Genomic DNA, 9,645 nt, shown 5'->3' with positions numbered 1-9,645 from the left:
GTAGACTGATGTTTAATTTGTCAATAGGTGACAACCCTAGAGACAGAGACCTGTAGGATTACTCAACCCGCTCCCAGCCCCAAAGGAGAAGTGGGATCATGTAACGATGGATTTCTTGTTTGGTTTGCCTAGTACGCCCTCGGGGTATGATAGAATTTGAGTAATAGTTGACAGGCTAACCAAGATGGCCAAGTTTCTACTAGTAAAAGTTACCTCTACCTTGGATCGGTTGGCTAAGATGTACGTGGACAAGATAATTAGCCAATTCGGAGCTCAAGTATCGACAGTATTAAATCAAGATCTGAGGTTTAGCTCGAGGTTCTGGCCTAGTTTGCAGAAGGCTTTGGTTACCAAGCTACATTTTAGCATAGCTTTTCATCTTCAGATAGATGGTCAGTCAGAGCGGACAATATAGACACTGGAAGACATGCTGAGGACATGTGTTCTGTAGTTTAAAGGAAGTTGGGATACACAATTTCCATTGGTCGAGTTTGCATATAACAACAGTTATCACTCGAGCATAGGCATGGCTTCATACAAAGAATTGTATGGCAGACCATGTAGGACCCCGGTATGTTGGAATGAAGTTGGGGAATGGAAACTGTTGGGTCTAAAATTAGTGTAGTAAACAACAGATATTGTAAAGCTTATCAGGGAAAACTTGAAGATAGCTCGAGACAGGCAGAAGAGTTACACAGATAAGCGAAGGAGAGATTTAGAATTTGAGGTTGGAGACCAAGTATTCCTTTGATTATCTCCATGGAAAGCAGTACTCAGGTTTAGAAGAAAGGGGAAACTGAGTCCCCGATACATCGAAGCTTACGAGATTATAGAACTATTTGGCCCGACAGCGTATAAGCTACAGTTACCTCCGGAGCTAACACATATTCACAACATGTTTCATGTATCGATGCTGAGGAAGTATATACCTGATCCTACACATGTACTAGTAGAGCAACTGATTTAGCTCAAGGAAAATTTGTCATATGAAGAAGAGCCGGTTCAGATTTTAGACAGGAAAGAATAAGTGCTTAGGAACAAAACTATACCTTTAATGAAGGTATTGTGGAACAACCATGGAGTTGATGAAGCGACGTGGGGAATCCAAGGAGCAAGAAAAGAAGAAGTATCCTCAACTTTTCCACTGATATCTACAGGTAAATTTTGAGGACGAAATTTCTTTTAAGGGGTAGTAGGTTGTAAAACCCGTACCTTACTTTCCCTTTTTAATTAGTTTTATTGTTTGAGTTAAGCAAAGTGATGGGGTTGAATATTTAAGTTTGATTGGAATTGTGCGTTATGAGGTAAAGGATAAGTTTGAAGAAGGAAAAATGTTTAAGTATGGGAACTTAGCTCTTGAATACTTGTTAATCTAGCCTTGCAAAAAGAATTTCTGGCTAAGTATTGGTCATGTAGAGGGGTGACTGACCATCGAGTAAGCTTAAGCCAAGCATCAAGTAAATGCTACCAAGCATCGAGTATAAGTGACCGAGGAAGGGTCGAGTGTCGAATGTAAGCAATCAAGGAAGGGTCGAGCGTCGAATATAAGAGAGGAAGGGTCACGCATCAAGTATGAGCAATCGAGTAAGGAACATGCACCAAGCAAACCATCCAGCATCGAGTATCCCATCGAGTAGTAAGTCCTACCCATCGAGTACTCAACAAAGAGCCATTGAATTTTCCATTGAGTTTTTCCAACGAGGATCGAGTTTTCTCAAAATGCTCAGTTTTAAACTTTTCTTTTAGTTATCCAGACGTTGGCTTAATCTCAGCCCTTAATTTCCACTAGTGGGTGAGGTGGCTTAAGGAGATTTGCAAAAGTGTTGGACGGTAGTATAAAAAGAGAAGAGAACTTCAAGCGCTCGTTTTGGATGATTTCCTCTTGTAAACCAGACAAACTTGGTACCGTTGGAAAGCTCAATAAGTCTAGTTTCTGAAATTGCCTTTGGAAAGGAGTTCTCGCCAAAAGTAGGGTTGGAGAAGGAAGGGAGAGTGGAAGGTTCGTTTTCAGGCATTTCTGGGCACTCAACGAAGAATCGTAGATCTAGACCGAACCATTTGGATTTTAAAGCTGAAATTGTAAGGTATTATTGTTAACACCTTTTCAAGTATGTTTATAGAAGTACTTTTGTAAGATAAGGTCTAGAGTTCGAGTTACATATTTTAGAAATTAAACCTAGAATCTTTGTTTAAGCAGGGAGTTGCAGTTTAGGGCTTTCGAGAGATATTTGAAGGCTCGAGTTAAATCACAAGAAGTTTTATACCGAAACTTTGAGGCAACGTTGCTAACAAAATTCTAAGCTGTTTGGAAAATGAACTTTCTTAAAATGAGTTCTAGTTTTCAAGTAATTGACGTTAGAAGTTGAATATGGAAATTTTGGACGAACAGACAACCTCTTGCTAAGTATGAGCTTGGTTAAAAGAATAACATCAAAAGGGAGACCAAAGTGGCAACTAAACTCTTATTCTTTCATGTGGAGCAACGTCCATTGGAGAGGCCTACCAAGCTTAGGGAAAATCAAGCCTAAAGATCTGTGAGTGACTAAATGTTTTAAAAAAATATGTATATAAAAGGAACATGCGTTCCAAATGAATTTTATGCTAGCGTTCATGAGTTTTCCAAGCAACTAAAGTTTATACTTACATTTTAAAAAGTTCATGGAATTTCTTAAACATGATGTTTTAAGTTATTTAAATGAGTTTTACTAATCCTAACGCATGTTAAGATTGAATGAAAGAGTATTGCAAATTACATGTTTATAATTCGTGAAGCATGCATATTGAATTGTAATAATGCTCTTATGGCGAAGCTAAGTAGGTACTAGGCCTAAATTTTATGATACTCAAATCTTCTATGAATGTTACGATTCTAATAAACCGGATACCGAAGGTATAGAGGGTATCCAAGGAAGTACCTAAGATGTTGACGGTACTTAGTTTACTCGACGTGCACATAGGTAGTTCTATATGAGAGGCCGAAGTATGGGTCTCCTGGCCACAGTCTTTAAAATGGGATCGAAGTATGGGTCTCACGGCCATGAACGGACGTTGGGTGCTTGAGCCACAAATGCTTGTTCTCAATTAAGGTTTGATAGTATGTTTGATTACAACGCTATGATTAATGTATGATACTATGTAAGTTTCTTGAGATTATTTCCAACATGTTTATTTGTTTACAATTATGTATATGAAAGGCTTGAGAAGAACTATATGAAGGAAATCAGAACGATGATTTCCTTGAGCAGCGGAAGAAAGACTATTCCAAATTACAATCATGAATCAACAATATATTTACAGTCGACTTTAATACAAGTGGTTATGAAAATATACAGAGAAATTACAGCATGAACTATAAATGTACAAAGAGACAAACTCTATACGAACATCAGCAGAAGCGTCTCCACGCTTCGATGCGCACTCTGATTGAACAACAACGACCACAAACACTTGATCTACATGACCACAAAACCGCACGAACACAACATAAACACTTCGCGCTCGTCCCCAATGATCTCCTCGGACACAAACTCCTCCGTAACAATGAACGGCCTCCACAACACCACGAACGACCTCCAAAAAACCTAGACAGTGTCGAGTTAAGTCTGATACCACCAACAAGGCGACCTTGGTATTCTTGGTGTGAGAATCCAAAGGGTGAGCTCTGTCCGGACTTGGTGTGAGGTAGACGAATGCAGGAAAGAACGATCGTGCACACGACTGGGCAAGTGGGAGAAGTCGGAGACCTATCGTATAGGTCGATGCCCAATCTTTTAGATAAAACTATACGATTGTCTAGCAAAAGCTATGCGATCTTTTAGCTCTATCGTTTAGCTCGGTCGATTCTAATGATCGTTTAACTTGGGCCAGCGATCGTCTAGCAAAGCTATGTGATCGTTTAGTAAATACTGCATGACCATTTCAAATCAACACCAAGAACTTGATCCTTCAACATGAATCCAAGCTACCAAGGGGGACCTCATGGACCTGTAGATCCGAAGTTCCAACGGTACGTGAATAACTGACTAAACTCTTTAGTCACGGGATCCACCATCCATTAACTGCCAAGCACTCCACTAAAGACTGACAGTTGAACTCTCCTCACTACAGATATATTATGTGTCCATCTTAACCAATCAGCAGTGCGACAACCCTTCACAGATCGCTCGTAAGTACAGTTGGGCCAATAACCGTTATGCCCCTGTAGTTACATTTATCTCCTACTATGACTGAGTCTTCTCTTCCAAAGAGAAGTTGTGGCCACTATGTTCAAGCCCCGGAATCAGCCCTTAAGGGAGCAATCTCTCTACTTATCCTTGGTTCGGAAAAGGAGTGAATTCCATATTGTGGATTGAGTTCCCAACTCCCAGATCAGACAAGTCCCCAAAAAGGTAGGCATGTTGAGTTGGCAATCTAGCCACTCTCACCTATACTAATCAAAAGATTGCCTTCAAAGGTAGGAGTTCACAAAACACTCAGGATTGAGGTCGTGTCACCTATGGTCGTTTAGGTGAGATGTAAGTCTCTAGTATCAACAGCGTTATATACAGAGTCTAGTCATTTTGTGGTCTAGATCTTATACAAACTTTTTGTATAGGACACCTCTACTCCACTTCTCCACACGAATGGTCAGAATCAACCATCTATAGTAGTTTACAACACTTGCAAACCTCTACAAAATGGGTCATATCCGTAGTGTCACTAGGATCAGGTATCCCACCTTAATCCTTATACTACAGACCGATTTAGGTTATCACTTAAGGCATGATCCATTTATATATCACGTATACATGCTTAAGTTCACATAAGATAACCAAGGAACTTTGTTTATTGGATATGAGTAAATGCCAGAATTAAATAACACTTATTTTATTCATTGAAAAATATGCATCTTTATTAGAAGAATTAGGACACCAATCCCAACACTATATTTCTATGAGTCACTCATTGGGTACCGGCTCATTGTTTTCAAATGTTTTCCTTTTTCCTAGGTAGCAATCAATTTCCTCGTGGTTGAACCCACTGCTACTTGCCACTCAAAGCTCGGTTAGGATGGAAGAAGCTTAGGTTAAGCTTGTTTGATGTACACATTTTTTTAGAGGAGTCTGTGACTTGTGAAACTTATTTTGGGACCCACGTTCTTCTTATGCTATTTTTTGCACATATGTTTGTTGTTTTTGGAATTGTATTTAAGTTGTTATGCTGGTTAAAGTCATAGTTGATTTACTGCTAAGTCGTTTTGCATATTGAGGTTTTAAGCAGTTTTCACTTAAGTTAGGCAGTAAGTATTGGCAAGTAGGTCAGTAACTGTTGTCGTCATGTCCCCTTTCAGTTTTAGAGGGTAAATTGGGAGAGGGTGTGACAGTCCAAGTACTCATGTAATAACCATGGATCTTAGTTAATTGGATTTAGTTTTTACAAGTGCAATTTATATATTCAATAACAGTTTTATTGAATAAACCTCAATAACTTCTTAATTGCAAATAAAATATGTTTAATTTTACAAATTGTGAGTTTTAGGACATACAACCCAACATTATGTTGCTATAATTTGGTAGTAAACCCTTGATTGTGGTGTATGTTCAGATTAGGTTGCTCAATTGAAGTATTGGAGTGGTTTTGGAACAAACCACGTGTTGGGTAAATGGCTTAAATTTCTATAGAATAAGTTTGTGAATTAGAATTTGAAGTTAAATGCTAAAAATTTATTTATGATTCATGCTTTAGGATTCGACTTAAAGTGTGTGGAACTAGACGGATTCGTTTTCTTGAACAACAACATTTACGCTTAAATTCAGATAAGCGATTTACTATTGATTCACCCCCGAACCCAAGTTGGTGTTAAGTATATGATGGCACTGAAAGGATGGCTTTATATGATGGATTGAACTGTTATGACTCGCTATGTTGGACTGTTGAGGGTGTTGTGGAGGCCTATGTTTATGCTACGGAAAATATAATATGTTTTTTAGTGTTGTTGTGTTTGTTTGATGGATGGATTGTTGAGACCACTCTGTAAATCCTTAAGCATGTTCTGAGTTTGTTTTTATATGCTTATGACCATGTTAGACAAATAGTGGTTGTTAGGGTTCTTATCGGACTACGTACATCGCATGTTATGAACCTTTGAGTTCACATCCTACATCTATGTTTTGGTGTTCCTTTGGGATCACCACTTATGCTTATGACCTTAACCCTCCAAGATCACTACTTATGAAAGTGTGGCTTTGAGTTTGTCTCCTATGTTTCTGCCTATGCCTATACTACGATGCGTAATGTACACCTGAGTCTCAATAGGATGGCTCTGCTCCAAGCCCCGCTCGATTGCCGCCTCTTTTCTTCATGTTATTTTTGTGCCTATTGTCGATGCTTCGCCCGACCAAACTCCCAACTGTCATCACTTCATCCAACTAGCTCTCAGCATGCCAACTGTCGCCTTCTCTCAATCTCAGTCACATCGTTGTCGGATTTGATACCGCTATTACTCAAACCACAAGTTGTTGTTGGATTTGACGTCGCTGCTGCTAGACCGCACGTTGTTATTTGATTTTATGTCACTATTGCTCAGACCGCGCGTTGTTGTTAGATATGACGTAGCCACCCCAGCTCAGCCACCATTCATTCGTCTGTTCACGCCTCTGTCTGCATTTTTCCCTTTTTCCAGTCACTAGAATCCTAAGATTTGAGTAAGTTTTGGGTGTTTTGGGTTGTTTTGGAATGCCCATTAATATTTGATTAAGTTTTGGCCTAGGTCTAATTTACCCATAAATTTTGAGGTTGGATTCAGGAATTTGAGGTTGTTAAGCAAGTTGCTCAGCAGAGTAAGGATTCTTTTGGCAATTTCGGAATACTTTTGGGTAAGTTGGTAAAGCTTCAGTGCATTTATGGATTGGGTTATGTTGTTGTAACTTGACATTAAACCCTTGATTGTGGTGTGTGTTCAGATTGAGTTGTTCGAGTGTTGAGTGGTTTTGGAATGAACCACCTGTTGGGTAAGTGGCTTAAATTTCTGTAGAATAAATTTGTGAATTAGAATTTGAAGTTAAATGTTAAAAATTTATTTATGGTTCATGCTTTAGGATTCGACTTAAAGTGTGCAGAACTGGATAGGTTGGTTTGCTTGAATAACAACATTTAGGCCTAAATTTAGGTATGCGATTTATTATCGATTCACCCTCGAACCCAAGTTCGTGTTAAGTATATAATAGCACTAAGCATGATTCTATATGATGGATTAAACTCTTATGACTCGCTATGTTGGACTGTTGAGGGTGTTGTGGAGGCCTATGTTTATACTATGGAAAATATGATTTTTTTTTTTTTTGTTCTTATATTTTTTTGATAGATGGATTGTTGAGACCATTATGGAAATCCTTAAGCGTATTCTAAGTTTATGTTTTTATGCTTATGACTATGTTAGACTGATAGTGGCTATTAGGGTTCTTAATGGGCTATGTACATCGCATGTTGTGAGCTTTCGAGTTCACATCGTACATCAATATTTCAATATTCTGTTGGGATCACCACTTACGCTTATGATTCTGATCCTTCGGGTTCACTACTTATAAAAGTGTGCCTTCGAGTTTGTCCTTTATGCTTATGCCTATGTCTATGCCTACGATGCATAATGTACACTTGAGTCTGGATCGGAAGACTTATGCATCGTAAGCCGACGAATGACCAGAGGAATCTATGAGTAGTGAACCCGAAGTAATGGGTCCCTTACTAGGTATTTTTATACTCATTTTTTTCTCTTCTTGATTTTCAGGTAAAGGTAAAGATAGACCGACGAATGACCAGAGGAATCTATGATCCGACCGTTTGGACTTGACATCGCTTCTGCCCTGTTTCTTTTTCTAAATTAATATGATCCAGTTCAGGAGTCTAGCATTTAAAACTCTTGGTTAATTCATTTAATTTCTTAATTTATTTATTTGCTTAATTTATTCTAAATTAGATTTAGGAGTACCCCAAACGGTGTTTTCAAGATTTTATTATGTTAGAGCTTTATTTAATAAAATAAAAGTTTTATTCTTTATTTAATTTTTCTTCGAGAAATATATTGTCGATCCTGTGCATGCTTGTAGTAGCATCCTAGAAGTATAATAGAAAGTCGGATCGTTACATTACATATATACATAAATACATACATACAAACATACATACAAACATAGGTATATATGTGTCATGTATGTGTGTGTATATGTATGTGTGTATATATATATATATGTATATATAACCTGTTTGATATTAATTTTGGGTTCATTAGACGTGGTTGATGAATATATTTATCCTTTTGATTAAAAACTTACATTTTCAATTTTCTAAAATAAAATTATATTATAATTTTTAGCTATATAATGATCTTTTATTATTTTTATAATTTTAATTAAAATCACAATAATTAACATGCATTGCATGTGTTTGAACTTTAGATAAGGAAAATCTAATCATTGATTCAATTAGATCTAATTCTAACTTATGTAGGATAAGAAAAGGTATATCTCATTCAATCTTGAGTTATATGAGGTATTTAATTTGAAACTCACTTCTGACTTCTTCCATCTACAATTCCCATCTTTAACAATTTAGACATTAGACAGCTTTTTTTTTTTTTTTTTTTTTTTTTTTTTTTTTGTAGATCATCTCTTCTCCAAATTACAAATTTACCATTGTTGTGAGGTAAAGATTAGGTGCATTTTTCTTGTTCAAATTGTGGCAACAACATAATACATTAATAAGTTAAACTATTTTGAAATACGCATTTATCGAAAATGAGGGTGTGCTTGATTTAACTTTCCAAGTGTTAATTTTTGAAAATAAGTCATTAGAAGAAAATTGAAATGTTTGACAACCCCTTAATAAGTTTTGAAACACCTTCAAAGTGTATTGTACATATATTTCTTATCAAAAGAGTTAAAATAAAAATAATTTTTTAAAAAAATATTTTTTTCTCTAGTCAAATCCAAATATGCCTTATATCTTATAATATTCCCAAAGATAATAAAAATTAGTCAAGAAAATCTCTTCATTAAAGAAACATTAATCATTTTCTTCATTAGAATGGAAGCAAGGAATAATATCGATCTTTGCCTCACCTACAAGAATATTTTATCTAGATTTGCTTGTTGCCAAACATCAAGGACAAAATAATTGATGCGTCTTTTTAATGCTATTATAATAAAATTTTACTAACTCGACACTATTCATTCATTTTTTTCCCCTTAGAAAACAAAAATAATTTAGCCCTTATAATATATGACATGTTACTTTCATTCATAACATGATATCACATAATAAATAGATTTAAAAACATAATAAATAGGGTTTTCTCAAAAACAAATATAATAATAATAATAATAAAATAGGAAAAAACCCCCTTTTTAAGGAGACATGGTAAATTGTACTTTTGTACTATTTCTCATTTACCTTACCTTATTGGGCACCAAATATTAATTATATAAATGAACAAAACTCTTTCAATGAATGTGTTTCCCCCTTCTTTGAAGAGTTGCTATCATATTGTCCTATTTTCATTGAATTATCACTTGTTAATTAAGATTTTCCAAATTTGTAAAGGGCAATCTCTTTTTGAAATCAATAATAGGTTGAAATTTTATTTTCAACAATGAGATCTCTTATATTTAT

The sequence above is a fragment of the Benincasa hispida genome, chromosome 12 (genome assembly GCF_027475165.1).
Source record: "Benincasa hispida cultivar pf3 chromosome 12, pf3_genome.v1.1, whole genome shotgun sequence".
In the NCBI taxonomy this organism is placed as follows: Eukaryota; Viridiplantae; Streptophyta; class Magnoliopsida; order Cucurbitales; family Cucurbitaceae; genus Benincasa; species Benincasa hispida.
The sequence above is the reverse complement of the archived record's forward strand: the minus strand, read 5'-3'. Positions refer to the sequence as shown.